This window comes from Cervus elaphus, chromosome 15 (assembly GCF_910594005.1).
Source record: "Cervus elaphus chromosome 15, mCerEla1.1, whole genome shotgun sequence".
Taxonomy (NCBI): Eukaryota; Metazoa; Chordata; class Mammalia; order Artiodactyla; family Cervidae; genus Cervus; species Cervus elaphus.
Window position 1 is genome coordinate 59645580 of NC_057829.1, and position 18283 is coordinate 59663862.

General features: G+C 37.8%; 1 pseudogene; it reads left to right on the top strand.

Annotated features, from left to right (window-relative positions):
* Nucleotides 1-18283, top strand: part of LOC122708551 — a 72290-nt pseudogene that overhangs the window by 14292 nt on the left and 39715 nt on the right.

Sequence of the window (18283 nt, forward strand, 5' to 3'; positions counted from 1 at the left end):
TTGTTTCTTTCATTTCTTTTTCACTTATTTCTGCTTGGATCTTTATGACTTCTTTCCTTCTACTAATTTTGGAATTGTTTTGTTCTTCTTTTTCCAGTTGTTTTAGGTGTAAAGTTAGGTTGTCTATTCAGTGTTTTTCTTGTTTCTTGAAGTAGGATTGTATTGCTATAAAACTTCTTAGAACTGGTTTTACTGCATCCCATAGGTTTTGAGTTGTCATGTTTTCTTTGTCATTTTTTTCTAGAAATTTTTTGTTTTCCCTTTTGATTTCTTCAGTAACCTGTTGGTTATTTAGAAACGTGTTGTTTAATCTCCATGTGTTTGTGTTTCTTACAGTTTTCTTCTTGTAATTGATATCTAGTCTCATAGCGTTGTGCTCAGAGAAGATGCTTGATATGATTTCAATTTTCTTAAATTTACTGAGGTTAGATTTGTGACCCAAGATGTGGTCTACCCTGAAGAATGTTCCATGTGCACTTAAGAAGGTGTATTCTTCTCCATTTGGGTGGAATATCCTGAAGATATCAATGAGATCCATCTCATCTTATATGTCATTTAAGACTTGTGTTTCCTTATTAATTTTCTGTTTTGATGATCTGTCCATTGGTGTGAATGGGGCGTTAAATTCTCCTACTATTGTTGTGTTACTTTCAATTTCTCCTTTTATGTCTGTTAGTGTTTGTCTTATGTACTGAGGTGCTCCTACGTTGGGTGCATAGATATTTACAATTCTTACATCTTTCTCTTGGATCGATCCCTTGATCATTATGTACTGTCCTTTTTTATCTCTGGTAATCTTTTTTATTTGAAGGTCTATTTTGTCTGATATGAGGATTGCTACTCCAGCTTTCTTTTGCTTCCCATTTGCATGGAATATATTTTTCCATTCTCTCACTTTCAGTCTATATGTGTCTTGAGGTCTGAAGTGGGTTTCTTGTAGACAGTATATGAGAGAGTCAATTCCTAGGCAGATTGATAAGAAGCTCAGGGGTCCCCAAGGAGAGAGGGGTCTGGAATTCTCAAGGAGGAAGAAAGGACAAGCTTTTTTTGTCCTTCTACATTCCTTAGGATTATATAACAGGAATGTATCCTGCTTGAGGACAGTCTCTGGAAAAAACCTTCTCGCTAATCCTATTATCTTAAGGTGTAAATTATGGGAGTAGGTCTGGTGAGGTCTTTACAACCTCCAAACATTCTTTTGATTCACTGTAATAACTAATTAGAGAGTATATAACTCCATGGCTAACACTAGCAAGGGGGTACTCTTTCTGCCCCCTTCTGATGCCTATGTCAGAAGCTTTCTCTGTCTCCTTTATACTTTAATAAAACTTTATTACACAAAAGCTCTGAGCGATCCAGCCTCGTCTCTGGCCCCGGATTGAATTCTTCTCCTCCGGAGGCCAAGAATCCCGGTGTCTTTGGGTGGTTCAGCAACAACCTTTCAGTATATGTATGGGTCTTGTTTTTGTATCCATTCAGCCTGTGTCTTTTGATTGGACCATTTAATCCATTTATATTTAAAGTAATTATTGATATATATGTTCCTATTGCCATTTTCTTAATTGTTTGTGGTTGATATAGATCTTTTTTCTTCTCTTGTATTTCTTGACTATATAAGTCCCTTTAACATTTGTTGTAAAGCTGGCTTGGTGGTACTGAATTCTCTTAACTTTTTCTTGTCTGAAAAGCTTTTTATTTCTCCATCAATTTTGAATGAGATTTTTGCCAGGTACTGTAATCTTGGTTGTAGATTTCCCCCCTTCTATACTTTAAATATATCCTGCCATTCCCTTTGGCCTGCAGGGTTTCTACTGAAAGATCAGCTGTTAAGCATATGGGGTTTCCCTTGTGTGTTACTTATTGCTTCTCACTTGCTGCTTTTAATATTCTTCCTTTGTGTTTAGTCTTTGTTAGTTTGATTGGTATGTGTCTTGGTGTGTTTCTCCTTGGGTTTATCCTGTATAGGACTCTGTGCCTCTTGGACTAGATTTACGATTTCCCTTTTCTTGTTGGGGACATTTTCAACTATAATCTCTTCAAAAATTTTCTCATACACTTTCTTTCTTCTTCTTCTTCTTCTTTTGGGACCCCTATAATTTGAATGTTTATGTGTTTGATATTGTCCCAGAGGTCTCTGAGACTATCCTCTGTTCTTTTCATACTTTTTACTTTATTCTGCTCTTCAGATGTTATTTCCACCATTTTATCTTCCAGCTCACTGATTCATTCTTCTGCTTCCGATATTCTGCTATTGATTCGTTCTAGAGTATTTTTAATTTTAGTAATTTTGTTGTTCATCTCTGTTTGTTTATTCTTTAATTCTTCTATGTCTTTGTTAACTGATTCTTGCATTTTCTCCATTTTGTTTTCAAGATTTTTGATCATCTTTACTATAATTATTCTGAATTCTTTTCCAGGTAATTTTCGTATTTCCACTTCATTTATTTGGACTTCTGTGTTTCTAGTTTGTTCCTTCATTTGTGCAGTATTTCTCTGCCTTTTCATTTTTTTTTTTTTAAGTTATTGTGTTTGAGGTCTCCTTTTCCTAGCCTTCAAGGTTGGATTCTTTCTTCCTTTTGGTTTCTGCCCTCCTAAGTTGGGTACAGTGGTTTGTGTAAGTTTCGTATAGGGTGAGATTTGTGCTGAGTTTTTCTTTGTTTGTTTTTCCTGATGGGCAAGGCTGAATGAGTTGGTACTCCTGTCTGCCGATGATTGGGTTTGTATTTTTGTTTTGTTTACTGTTTAGATGAGGCATCCTGCACAGGGTGTTACTGGTGGTTGGGTGATGCTGGGTCTTGTATTCAAGTGGTTTCCTTTGTGTGAGTTCTCACTATTTGATACTCCCTAGGGTTAATTCTCTGGTAGTCTAGGGTCTTGGAGTCAGTGCTCCCACTCCAGAGGCTCAGGGCTTGATTGCTGGAGAATTGCTGATTCTAATGCAGCAAAAGAACAAAATGGTTCCCTTTACCTTCTTTGATTATTTGCCTAAGGGGTCCTGGAAATTCAACTGTTTGTCTTCTCTCTCTTCCTCCTCAGTTAGGCTGGCAGCTTTATGAAGGCAACTATCATGCCTATTTGCTTCAAGATTATACAGTGCCAGGTATTCAAAAGAGCCTCTCATTGCCCAGGCAAAGTGCTGGCATTGCATCGTGCTCCTAGTTGTCACAACTACTGCTCCAGTGCCCCAAGTACTGGACACAACACCACGTCTCTTCAATCCACTGATGAGGTATCCTCCTGCATTTTTGTAGGCAGATTCTTTTCTACGGAGCCACAAGGGAAGCCCTACAATGGAATGTTACTCAGCCATGAAAAATAATGAAATAATGACATTTGCAGTAATAAAGATGGACCTAGAGATTGTCACACAGAGTGAAATAAGTCAGACAGAGAAGGAGAAATAGTGTATGACATCCCTTATATGCAGAATCTAAAAAGAAATGGTACAAGTGAACTTATGTGCATAACTGAAACAGACTCACAGACCTAGAGAACAAACTTATGGTTGCCTGGGGAGAAGAATGGAGGAAAAGATAGTAAGGGATTTGGGGAATGGACATGTATGCACTGCTACATTTTAAATGAATAACCAAAAATGTTTTACTGTATAGCAGAGAGAAGCCTGCTCAATAATATGTGGCAGCCTGAATGGGAGGGGCATCTGGGGAAGAATGAATACATGTATATGTATGGCTGGGTCACTCTGATGTTCACCTGAAACTATCACGTTTTTAATCCACTATACTCCAATACAGAATAAAAAGTTTTTTATAAGAGTGAATATATATATGTGTGTAACTGATTCTCTTTGCTATATAATTGAAATGAACATGACATTGTAAATCAACTATACACTGATAAAATTTTTAAGCAATATAGAGATAAATAAATAAATATGGCAAGGAATATACAGATTGTCTTCAAAGCCATAAACTTGCTATTGATCATTGACCAGTTTGGACACTGAAATATTTATTTTAGTGCTTCTAAATTCTGGCTGCACAGTGGAAGCACTTTTTAAAAAAATGATCAAATCTGTATCCCAAACTAGTGCATTTAAATGATCATCTCCAGAGTCATCTTTGGACAGAGGGAAAACAAGACTAAAGGACAGTTTTTTTTTATTTTTATCATTGGGGCAAAGTCTACTCAGAATAGTTTGCAAAGTGGATGTGATTGATTGGTCTGTTTATTTTAGTAAGGCATTAGTTGAATGCATAGGGAATGTGTAGCTTATAAAAGCTTATAAAAGCTTTCGATTTCAGGCTCACAGTCGTCTGAGTAAGAAGAGAAGACATCAGTGGATCTGGCGGTGGTCCTAGTTTTCTGTCTTTCCTGTCTGCTTCTCTTCTTACTCTGGAAACAGAGCTCTGGGAAAGGGAAGCTCCTGCCCAGCCCCACACCTCTCCCAATTCTTGGAAACATCCTACAATTAGATGTTAAGAATATTGGCAAATCTTTATGCAATGTAAGTAGGCTTTATGCTTCTCCACTGTGGTGTAAAAGGTAAGTAATTTCAGCTCAATTTAAAAAATAAGTGCATATACTTATGAGCACACTGTTAAAACAAGTCAGTGTGAAGCAAATTACTGTTTGTAAATTTTGATATTTGATAAATAGAGGAACAAAATAATGTGTTTTGTGACTAGAGAAATATTTAACATATTTTCACATATGGTAGAATCATAATAATAAAGTGGCAAAAGCTGGGAGTGTTCCTTCCTTTGTTTTATAGGCATTTGCTATGACTTTTGATTAAAGGTAAGTGAAGCATTTTGTGATTAGAGGTTTCCTTGCAGTAGTCTCCTACTATACAAGCAGTGTGTTTTGTTCAGATGGCCATGAAAGTAGAAGTTTTCTGAAGAAGCATGTTGTGATTAATATTAAGGAAATAGCTCTACATGCAGGACCAAGATGAATGAATGAAAGAAAGAAGTCATCAGTCAGGGTCCTACTGGTGGCAGCAGCATTCATTTGGATTCTGCAGGAAGCTGCCATCTGTACCCTGTGAATACAGTCGGATGGAAGGAATTGTTCTTCCAGGAGATGCTGCATGTCCTGGTGCTGCCTCTATGATGCTTCCTCCCTTTCTGTGTTAATGACACCAGTGCATCTCAAACTAAGATGGGCATTAGAGTTATCTGAATTTATTTTTTTAGAATATGGAATTCTAGTATTCATCATAGGGCTAGCAAATATATTCTCCTGTGGGAAGTGGTTCTGAAGCAGTCAGCTGGGTGATGGTTTAAAGGTGGGCCCTGAGGATTGATATATTCATTGCTCAAGAATAAGAGGCTGACTAAGATTTCAAATACAAATCTTCTATGTAGTAGCCACAGAACATTAGAAAGGGAAATGGAATTCCCTGACCTTAGTTTCCTTATTTATAAGTAGGACAAATACACCAGCTGAAGGTGCTGATATTGAAAGAGCTAATTCCTAGGGAGGTTGATAAGAAGCCTGGGGCTCTGGAAGAGGAGATAAGGGTCTGGAATTCTCAAGGGGGAGGAAAGGACAAACATCTTTTTTTTTTTTTTCCCCTCTACATTCCTTCCTCTTAGTCACATAAAAAGTTTTTATTTTTTTCTTCTTTGAGCCTGGAACTGATGATTACACAACAAACAACTCAGTTTAAACTCTGTACTAGGGATTATATAACAACAATGTATCCTGCCTGAGGACAGTTTCTCCTTCTTGAAAATCTTCTGACTAATCCTGTTATCTTAGAATCTATATATGGGAGTGGGTATGGTAAGATCATTCTATTGTTAGTTCTAATCCTGTCTTCATAAAGTGTAAATTGTGGGAGTGGGTCTAGTAAGATCTTTAAACCTTGAGACATTCTTTTGATTTATTGTAATAACCAATTAAAAAATATATAACTAGACTAACAAGGGAGGCACTCTCTGTCCCCCTTCTGATGTCTATGTCAGAAGCTGTCTGTCCTTTTTCATACTTAAAACTCTGCTATAAGAAAGCTCTTGAGTGATCAAACTTGGTCACTTGTTCAGAAGCTAAATCTTCTTCTTTGGAGATCACAAATAAGCTGTTAAATGAGGATTAATTGTAATCTGTGTACCAGTAAATTGGGCCATTGCTTGGCATCACAGAACATCCGTAAGTGGTAATTATAACAGTTATCATTGCATTTATGTATTAAATTTAGAAATATTAAAGCTATATGTGGCAGAATAAAAGCATAATCAGTTCACTTCAGTCACTCAGTCTTGTCTGACTCTTTGAGACTCCCTGGACTACAGCACACCAGGCTTCCCTGTCCATCACCAACTCCCAGAGTTTACTCAAACTCAGGTCCATCGAGTCAATGATGCCATCCAACCAACTCATCCTCATCCCCCCTTCTCCTTCAGCCTTCAATCTTTCGCACCATCAGGGTCTTTTCCAATGAGTCAGTTCTTTACATTAGGTGGCCAAAGTATTGGAGTTTCAGCTTCAGCATCAGTCCTTCCAATGAATATTCAGGACTGATTTCCTTTAGGATGGACTGGTTGGATCTCCTTGCTGTCCAAGGGATTCTCAAGAGTCTTCTCCAACATTGCAGATCAAAAGTATCCATTCTTCAGTGCTCACCTTTCTTTACAGTCCAACTCCCACATCCATACATGACTACTGGAAAAACCATAGCTTTGATTAGACAGACCTTTATGGGTAAAGTAATGTCTGTGCTTCTTAATATGCTGTCTACATTGGTCATAACTCTTCTCCCAAGGAGTAAGCATCTTTTAATTTCATGAATGCAGTCACCATCTGCAGTGATTTTGGAGCCAAAGAAAATAAAGTCTGTCACTGTTTCCACTGTTTCCCCATCTACTATCCACAAAGTGATGGGACCACATGCCATGACCTTAGTTTTCTGAATATTGAACTTTAAGCCAACTTTTTCACTCTCCTCTTTCACTTACACCAAGAGGCTCTTTAGTTCTTCTTCACTTTCTCCCATAAGGCTGGTGTCATCTGCATATCTGAGGTTATTGATATTTTTCCTGGCAATCTTGATTCCAGCTTGTGCTTCGTCCAGTCCAGCATTTCTCATGATTTACACTGCATATAGGTTAAATAACCAGGGTGACAGTATACAGCCTTGATGTACCCCTTTCCTGATTTGGAATCAGTCTGTTGTTCCATGCCCAGTTCTAACTGTTGCTTCTTGACCTGCATACAGATTTGCCAGGAGGCAGGTCAGGTGGTCTGGTATTCCCATCTCTTTCAGAATTTTCCACAGTTTATTGTGATCCACACAGTCAAAGGCTTTGGCATAGTCAATAAAGCAGAAATAGATGTTTTTCTGGAACTCTCTTGCTTTCTCGATGATCCAACAGATGTTAGCAATTTGATCTCTGGCTCCTCTGCCTCTTCTAAATCCAGCTTGAACATCTGGAAATTCTTGGTTCATGTATTGTTGAAGCCTGGCTTGGAGAATTTTGAGAATTGCTTTGCTAGCATGTGAGATGAATGCACTTGTGTGGTAGTTTGAGCATTCTTTGGCATTACCTTCCTTTGGGATTGGAATGAAGGCTGACTTTTCCAGTCCTGTGGCCACTGCTGAGTTTTCCAAAATTGCTGATATATTAAGTGCAGTGCTTTCGCAACATCATCGTTTAAGATTTGAAATAGCTCAACTGCAATTCCATCACCTCCACTAGTTTTTTTCATAGTGATATTTCCTAAGGCCCCCTTGACTTCACATTCCATGATGTTTGCCTGTTGGTGAGTGATCACACCATAATGGTTATCTGAGTCATGAAGATCTTTTTTGTATAGTTCTTCTGTGTATTCTTGCCACCTCTTCTTAATATCTTCTGCTTCTTCTTGGTCCATACCATTTCTGTCCTTTATTGTGCCCATCTTTGCATTAAATGTTCCCTTTGTATCTCTAATTTTCTTGAAGAGATCTCTAGTCTTTCCCATTTTAGTGCTTTCCTCTATTTCTTTGCACTGATCACTGAGGAAGACTGTCTTATCTCTCCTTGCTATTCTTTGGAAATCTGCATTCATATGGTTATGTCTTTCCTTTTCTCCTTTGCCTTTCAAGTCTTTTCTTTTCTATTACAAATAGGAGGCTATTTGTATGGTCTCGTCAGACAACCATTTTGCCTTTTGCATTTCTCTTTCTTGGGGATGGTCTTGATCACTGCCTCTTGTACAATGTCACGAACCTCCATCCATAGTTCTTCAGGAACTCTATCAGATCTAATCCCTTGAATCTATTTCTCATTCCAATGTATAATCATTAGAGATTTGATTTAGGTCATATCTGAATGGTTTTCCATTCAGTGGTTTTCCCTACTTTTTTCAATTTAAGTCTGAATTTGGCAATGAAGTGTTCATAGTCTGAGCCACAATCAGCTCCCAGGTGTTTTTGCTGATTGTATAGAGCTCTCCATCTTTGGCTGCAAAGAAATAATCAATCTGATTTTGGTATTGACCATCTTGTGATGTCCATGTGTAGAGTCTTCTCTTGTGTTGTTGGTAAAGGGTGTTTGCTATGACCAGTGTGTTCGCTAGGCAAAGCTCTGTTAGCCTTTGACCTGCTTCTTTTTGTACTCCAAGGCCAAATTTTCTTGTTACTCCAGGTATCTCTTGATTTCCTACTTTTGCATTCCAGTCACCTATAATAAAAAGGATATCTTTTTTCGGTGTTACTTCTAGAAGGTCTTGTAGGTCTTCAAAGAACCATTCAGCTTAAGGTTTTTCAGCATTACTGGTTGAGGCATAGACTTGGTTTACTGTGATATTCGGTAGTTTGCCTTGGAAACGAACAGAGATCATTCTTTCATTTTTGTGATTGCATCCAAATACTGCATTTTGGACTCTTTTGTTGACTATGATGGCTACTCCATTTCTTCTAAGGGATTCTTCCCCATGGTAGTAGATATAATGGTCATCTGAGTTAAATTCACCCATTCCAATACATTTTAGTTTACTGATTCCTAAAATGTTAGTGTTCACTCTTGCCGTCTCCTGTTTGACACTTCCAATTTACCGTGATTCATGGACCTAACATTCCAGGTTCCTATGCAGTATTGGTCTTTACAGCATCAGACTTTACTTCCATCACCAGGCACATTCACAACTCGGTATTGTTTTTGTGTTGGCTCTGTCTCTTCATTCTTTCTGGGATTATTTCTTCACTGATCTCCAGTAGCATATTGGGCACCTACTGACCTGGGGAGTTCATGTTTCAGTGTCCTATCTTTTTGCCCTTTCATACTGTTCATGGGGTTCTCAAGGCAAGAATACTGAAGTGGTTTGCCATTCCCTTCTCCAGTGGACCATGTTTTGTCGGAACTCTCCGCCTGGTCACATCTGTCTTGGGTGGCCCTACATGGCATGGTTCAAAGTTTCATTGAGTTAGACAAAGCTGTGGTCCACAGGATCAGATTGATTAGTTTTCTGTGATTGTGCTTTTCATTCTGTCTACCCTCTGATGGAGAAAGGTAAAAGGCTTATGGAATCTTCCTGATGAGAGAGACTGACTGAGGGGGAAACTGGGTCTTGTTCTGATGGGCGGGACCATGCTCAGTAAATCTTTAATCCAATTTTCTGTTGATGGGTGGGGCTGTGTTCCCCCACCCGCAGTTGTTCAACCTGAGGCCAAACTATGGTGGAGGTAATGAAGATAATGGCCACTTCCTTCAAAATGTCCCGGGCACCCACTGCTGCACTCAGTGACCCCAACCCTGTAGCTGGCCACCGCCAACTCATGCCTCCACCCGACACTCCTGGACACTCACAGGCAAGTTGGGTCTGTCTCTTGTGGGGTCACTGCTCCTTTCTCCTTGGTCCTGGTGTGCACAAGGTTTTGTTTGTGCCCTCCAAGAGTCTGTTTCCCCAGTCCTATGTAAGTTCTGGTGGGTCTATTGTAGGGTTAATGGCGACCTCCTTCAAGAGGGCTTATGCCATACCCACGTCTACTGCATCCAGAGCCCCTGCTCCTGCAGTAGGCTACTGCTGACCCATACCTCTGCAGGTGACACTCAAACACAGTTCTGGCTCAGTCTCTGTGGCGTCTTTGGGTCCTGGTACACGCAAGGTTTGCCTGAGCCCTCTGAGCGTCTCTGGCAGGTATGGGGTTTGATTCCAAACATGATTTTGCCCCTCCTACCATCTTGCTGTGGCTTCTCCTTTGCCCTTGGATGTGGGGTATCTGTTTTTGGTGAGATCCAACATTCTCCTGTCAATGGTTGTTCATCAGTGAGTTGTAATTTTGGAGTTCTCACAGGAGAAGATGAGCGCACATCCTTCTACTCTGCCATCTAGGATGATAATACATTTTGTACCAGGCACAATATGTTATCAAATATTGACTTCTTTTGTTATTCATGCATCTCCATTTTCAGCTCTCAAAAGTCTATCACCGTTCATATTTCAGTATGAAGCCCATTGAGGTCTTGCATGGTTAGGAAGCAGTGAAAAAAGCCCTAATTGATCTGGGAGAGGAGTTTTCTGGAAGAGACATTTTGCCTTTGGCTAAAAGATCTAATGAAGGGCTTAGTAGATGTTCATGTGTGTGTGTTCAGCATTGGTTCACCCACGGCTGGCTGTGGAGAGGATGGAAGAGAGGAATTTGAAGAACCCCCAAACATACCTCGTTTCATCTCTAAGGCTGCCATGTGTGACACAGTCTCCCTCCTAGCTTCTGTTTCCTCTCCTGGTAGGAATCATTTTCAGCAATGGGAAGATATGGAAAGAGACTTGGCATTTCTCCCTCCTGACCCTGTGGAACTTGGGGATGGGGAAGAGGAGTCTTGGGGATCGAGTTCAAGAGGAAGCTGGTTGCTTTGTGGAGGAGTTGAGAAAAACCAATGGTGGGTGATGCTATACTCTAACTCTGACCTTAACAGACTACTCACTTCTCCAGTGATGCCCTTGGAAACATTATAGGAATGGTCATATCTTTGTCATGAATAGTTGTTGTCAACCCTCAGATGGAGGGAATAGGGTGTGAAGCAAAGAACCAAGGGGGCTTTTGTGTATCTATGCTTATTGTATGTATAGTCCCAAGATTGCACATACTGTGTTGTTATAAAAGGTCATTTATTCATAGTCTCTCCTGGGCTTTATTTTAATAAAATCAGAAATCACTAAAAAATAGTTTTGAGTCATTTCCTGAACAGTGGTTTTCTTATCTCACAAATATATGGTCTATTCCAGAGCATTTCACCTGGGAATACTTGTTAAGTGGACAGGGTGGGAATGACCTCCTCATATCCTTATGGAGCATGAAACAAATGTCATATGCATTCACTTAATTGAACTAAATTTATATGTTCAGCCTCACAGAGAAATTTACTTCCAGGACCCAGGCCTACAGTTCTGGCCTATAGTTCTGCCATCTATGATTTCAGTCCATTAGGAATATCTTCATGCAGTTCTCCTTAATCATGAGTTCTCTGTTAAGGCAGCACTATTTAAAAATACCAGCATTAATTATGTCTTGTTATGCAATACTCACTATATTTATATTTTAAAAATATATGCTATGTCATAATTCAGCAAAATACACAAAAACCAAGTTATTAATATTAAATGTTTTATTTAACTAGATTTCAACCTAATCAATACATTTTTATCCTGTCTTCTCCAAGTGAAATTTGACACTATTTTCAGTTTGATAAAATTTGCTTCATTTTTATTGGATTTTGATACAAATTTCTGGTAATTATTCACCTCCCACTACCGGGCATATAATATTCATCGCAATGACTCTGATAGGAGTTGCTAAATACACATGCTCCTTTTGTTCCATGCCCTACCATTTCTTTGCAACATTTAGAAATTTTTGTACTAAAACACAAACAAACACACAAACAAACAACACATGTTATCTAGCCTCTTAACATGCTGTTAAGTGTACATGATACTATTCTTAACTATAATCATGCTCTTGTACAGCAGGCCTTTAGACTGTCATCCCTGTATGGCTGATACTCTCTACTCATTGAACTCTCCATTTCCTCTCCCTAAAGCCCTGCTAATCAGCATTCTACTTTCTGTTTCTATGAATTTGGCTTACTTTGGCTACTTCATGTAAGTGGAATCATACAACATTGGTCCATTTGTGATCTACTTTTTTCACTTAGCAAAATGTGCTTATGGATCATCCATATTGCAGCATGTGACAAGATTTCTTTTATGTTTATGGCTGAATAATATTTCAGTGTTTGTATTTACACATTTTTAAATTCAGTAATTATTGCGAGATCTTTAGGTTTTTTCCACATCTTGGCTATTGTGAACAAGGAAATGCAAATATCTTTGAGATCCCAAATCAGTTATTTTGGATAAAAACTCAGAGGTGGGATTTCTGGGTAATACAGTAATTTTACTTTTAATTTTTTGAAGAACCTCCATAATCAAAATATGAATGCAAGGGCTGGTCCAACCACAGCATTGGTTATTGATAAGCTGAGGCCAGCACAGAACTTATTAGTGACGTTGAGCATCTTTTCAGATACCTATTAACCAGTCTTCCTTATTTTTTTTAATGAACATAAATTAAAGATACTATTTATTTCATTAATGAGGAAATCAGTTATAATCAGTTGTAACAAGGTGTTCCAAGCAGTTCAAAGAACGTAGATGGAAAACTTCAAATTTATTTAGTATAAAAGAATGTTGAAGTGAATGTGCAAATGAAGGCAAATTAACTAGGCAAGTCATTGAATCTGAAAGAACAGAGTTTATATGTCTATAGACAAGAATTACTTTGCATCACTATCTATTATTGTAAATTCAGAAAGTTGCACAATAGCTCCCATAAAATCACAAAAAGATGAACTATAGACAATGAATAGTTTTCTGCTGAACTATACATTGTTCCTACACTGTAGCTGTAACTATACCTACATATCCAGTTTTTAAAAAATCAACTTCCTGAGTGAGTGTGGTCTGCATTCAATATTTTCTCCCAATTATATTGAGATATAATTGATATTGTGTAACTTTATGGTATGCAATATATCTATTTTATATACTCATATATGCAGATTACCACCTCCATTTAGCCTTGTTTAATACCTCCACCATCTCTTAATTACCCTTTCTTTAGAAAACATAAAATCTAATTTCTTGGCAACTTTCAGTAATGATTATGTTAACTCTAATCATAATTCTGTGCATTAGATCCCCAAGCTTGATTCATTTTCTAACTGGGAGTTTGTTCTCTTTAACCAACATCTCATCATTTCCCTGACCTTCTAGCCCCTGGTAACCACCCTTCTACTTTCTATAAGTTAGTTTTTCTTTTGTTTTTTGTTGTTGTTGTTGTTGTTGTTGTTTTTAGATTCCACATATATATTATATCCTGTAGTATTTGTCTTGCCTCTTTGTCTTATTTCACTCAGCATAATGTTCTCAAGATCCATTCGTGTTGTGACAAATGCAAGGATTTCCTTCCTCTCATGGTTGAATAGTATTCCATTGCATCTATGGATGTATATACAGTTGACATTTGAACAACATGTATTTGAACTCGTGGGTCCACTTATATGTGACTATTTTTCAATAAGTACTTGCTATAGTACTACATGACTCATGCTTGGTTGGATCCTGGAACGTGTAACTGCAGATATGGTGGTCCAACTGTAAAGTTATACATGGACTTATTGACTGTATGGAGGGTCAGTGCCTCATCCCCATGTTGTTTAAGGGTCAACTCCCTTTGTGTGTATGTATGTATGTGTATGTGTATGTATGTGTATATATATATATATATACATATATATATATATATATATATATTTCTTTATCCATTAGACAGTTGATGGACACTTAGTTTCCATATGTTGGGTACTGTGAATATGTATCAGTTTACATTCACTCCAACAGTGCATAAGTGTTCCATTTTCTCCACATCATAGACAACCCTTGTCTCTTGACTTTCTGGTGGTAGCCATTCTATCAATGGCTTCCCTACTAGCTCAAATGGTAAAAAATCTGCCTGCAATGCAGGAGACCTGTGTTAGAAGCCTGGGTCAGGAAGAGGCCCGGGAGAAGGGAATAGAAACCCACTCCACTATTCTTGCCTGGAGAATTCCATGGACAGATGATCCTGGCAATCCACAGTCCATGGGGGTCGCAAAGAGCCAAACACTTCTGAGCAACTAACACTTTCATCCTATCAATAACATGCAATTTGTGATTTTGATCTGCATTTTCCTGACAACTGGTAATATTGAGAACTTTTATATGCACTTGTTGGCCATCTGAGTGTCTTTTTGGGAAAATGTCTATTCAGTTCCTCTGACCATTTTCAATCAGGTTGTTGTTCTTTTTACTGGGTTGTATGAGTTCTCTACATAGTTTGGCTATTAACCCTTTATAAGATGTATGGTTTGCAAATATTTTCTCACATTTTATAGGTTGCCTTAAATATTTAATTTGTTGTTGAGTAAGGCTTTTTTCTTTGATGTAGTCCTTTTTGTTATATATTTTATTACTTATTTAAATGTACTGGATGTGTATTCAAATGCTGCTGCTGCATTTTTATTTTATTTATTTATTTACTTTTTAATTAATTAATTTTTTTTAATTTACAATATTGTATTGGTTTTGCCATACATTGACTTGAATCTACCATGGGTGTACATGTGTTCCCCATCCTGAAGCCCCCTCCCACCTCCCTCCCCATCCCATCCCTCTGGATCACCACAGTGCACCAGCCCTGAGCACCCTGTGTTATGCATCAAACCTGGACTGGCAATCCATTTCACATATGATAGTTTACATGTTTCAATGCCATTCTCACAAATCATCCCTCTCTCATCCTCTCCCACAGAGTCCAAAAGACTGTTCAATACATCTGTGTCTCTTTTGATGTCTCGCATACAGGGTTATCATTACCATCTTTCTAAATTCCATATATATGCATTAGTATACTGTACTGGTGTTTTTCTTTCTGGCTTACTTCACTCTGTACAATGGGCTCCAGTTTCATCCACCTCATTAGAACTGATTCAAATGTATTCTTTTTAATGGCTGAGTAATACTCCATGGTCTATATGTACCACCGCTTTCTTATCCATTCGTCTGCTGATGGACATCTAGGTTGCTTCCATGTCCTGGCTATGATAAACAGTGCCACGATGAACATTGGGGTGCATATGTCTCTTTCAATTCTGGTTTCCTCGGTGTGTATGCCCAGGAGTGGGATTGCTGGGTCATATGGCATTCTGGTTCCAGTTTTTTTAAGGAATCTCCACACTGTTCTCCATAGTGGCTGTACTACTTTGCATTCCCACCAACAGTGTAAGAGGGTTCCCTTTTCTGCACACCCTCTCCAGCATTTATTGCTTGTAGACATTTTGGTAGCAGCCATTCTGACTGGTGTGACATGGTACCGCATTGTGGTTTTTATTTGCATTTCTCTGATAATGTGTGATGTTGAACATCTTTTCATGTATTTGTTAGCCATCTGTATGTCTTCTTTGGAGAAATGTCTGTTTAGTTCTTTGGCCCACTTTTTGATTGGGTCATTTATTTCTCTGGAATTGAGCTGCAGGAGTTGCTTATATATTTTTGAGATTAATCCCTTCTCCATTGCTTTGTTTGCTATTATTTTCTCCCATTCTGAAGGTTGTCTTTTCACCTTGCTTATAGTTTCCTTCATTGTGCAGAAGCTTTTGATTTTACTTAGGACCCATTTGTTTATTTTTTCTTTTATTTCCAATATTCTGGGAGGTGGGTCATAGAGGATCCTGCTGTGGTTTATGTCAGAGAGTGTTTTGCCTATGTTCTCCTCTAGGAGTTTAATAGGTTCTGGTCTTACATTTAGATCTTAAATCCATTTTGAGTTTATTTTTGTGTATGGTGTTTAAAAGTGTTCTAGTTTCATTCTTTTACAAGTGGATGTCCAGTTGTCCCAGCACCACTTGTTAAAGAGATTGTCTTTTCTCCATTGTATATTCTTGCCTCCTTTGTCAAAGATAAGGTGTCCATAGGTTCGTGGATTTATCTCTGGGCTTTCTATTTTGTTCCATTGATCTATATTTCTGTCTTTGTGCCAGTACCATACTGTCTTGATGACTGTGGCTTTGTAGTAGAGTCTGAAGTCAGGCAGGTTGATTCCTCCAGTTCCATTCTTCTTTCTCAAGATTGCTTTGACTATTCGAGGCTTTTTGCATTTCCATACAAATTATGAAATCATTTGTTCTAGTTCTGTGAAAAATACCGTTGGTAGCTTGATAGGGATTGCATTGAATCTATAGATTGCTTTGGGTAATAGACTCATTTTCACTCTATTGATTCTTCATATCCATGAACACAGTATATTTCTCCATCTATTTGTGTCGTCTTTGATTTCTTTCACCAGTGTTTTATAGTTTTCTATGTATAGGTCTTTTGTTTCTTTAGGTAGATATACTCCTAAGTATTTTATTCTTTTCACTGCAATGGTGAATGGTATTGTTTCTTTAATTTCTCTTTCTGTTTTCTCATTGTTAGTGTATAGGAATGCAAGGGATTTCTGTGTGCTGATTTTATATCCTGCAACTTTACTATATTCATTGATTAGCTCTAGTAATTTTCTGGTGGAGTCTTCAGGGTTTTCTATGCAGAGGATCACGTAATCTGCAAACAGTGAGAGATATACTTCTTCTTTTCCAATCTGGATGCCTTTTATTTCTTTTTCTGCTCTGATTGCTGTAGTCAAGACTTCCAAAACTATGTTGAATAGTAGTGGTGAGAGTGGGCACCCTTGTATTGTTCCTGGCTTTAGGGGAAATGCTTTCAATTTTTCACCATTGAGGATAATGTTTGCTGAGGGTTTGTCATATATAACTTTTACTATGTTCCTTCTATTCCTGTTTTTTGGAAGGCTTTTTTAAAATTATTATTATAAATGGATGTTGAATTTTTTCAAAGGCTTTCTCTGCATCTATTGAGATAATCATGTGGTTTGTATTTTTCAATTTGTTAAAGTAGTGTATCACATTGATTGTTTTGCAGATATTGAAGAATCCTTGCATCCCTGGGACAAAGCCCACTTGGTCATGATATATGATCTTTTTAATATGTTGTTGGATTCTGTTTGCTAGAATTCTGTTAAGGATTTTTGCATCTATGTTCATCAGTGATATTGGCCTGTAGTTTGCTTTTTTTTGTGGCATCTTTTTCTGGTTTTGGTATTAGGGTGATGGTGGCCTCATAGAATGAGTTTGGAAGTTTACCTTCCTCTGCAATTTTCTGGAAGAGTTTGAATTAGGATAGGTGTTCGCTCTTCTCTAAATTTTTGGTAGAATTCAGCTGTGAAGCCATCTGGCCCTGGGCTTTTGTTTGTTGGAATACTTCTGATTACAGTTTCAATTTCCGTGCTTCCGTGATGGGTCTGTTAAGATCTTCTATTTCTTCCTGGTTCAGTTTTGGAAGGTTGTAGTTTTCTAAGAATTTGTCCATTTCTTCCAAATTGTCCATTTTATTTGCATATACTTGCTGATAATAGTCTTATGATCCTTTGTATTTCTGTGTTGTCTGTTGTGATCTCTCCATTTTTATTTCTAATTTTGTTGATTTGGCTCTTCTCCCTTTGTTTCTTGATGAGTCTGGCTAATGGTTTGTCAATTTTATTTATCTTCTCAAAGAACCAGCTTTTGGCTTTGTTGATTTTTGCTATGGTCTGTTTTGTTTCTTTTGCACTTATTTCTGCCCTAATTTTTAAGATTTCTTTCCTTCTACTAACCCTGGGGTTCTTCATTTCTTCCTTTTCTAGTTCCTTTAGGTGTAGAGTTAGGTTATTTATTTGACTTTTTTCTTATTTCTTGAGGTAAGCCTGTATTGCTATGAACCTTCCCCTTATCACTGCTCTTATAGTGTCCCGTAGGTTTTGGGTTGTTGTATTTTCATTTTTATTTGTTTCTATGCCTATTTTGATTTCTTTTTTGATTTCTTCTGTGATTTTTTTGTTATTCAGCAGCATATTGTTCAGCCTCCATATGTTGGGATTTTTAATAGTTTTTCTCCTGCAATTGGCATCTAATCTTACTGCATTGTCGTCAGAAAAGATGCTTGGAATGATTTCAATTTTTTAAAATTTACCAAGGCTATATTTATGGCCCAGGATGTGATCTATCCTGGAGAAGGTTCCATGTGTGCTTGAGAAAAAGGTGAAATTCATTGTTTTGAGGTGAAATGTCCTATAGATATCAATTAGGTCTAACTGGTCTATTGTATCATTTAAAGTTTGTGTTTCCTTCTTAGTTTTCTGTTTAGTTGATCTATCCATAGGTGTGAGTGGGGTATGAAAGTCTCCCACTATTATTGTGTT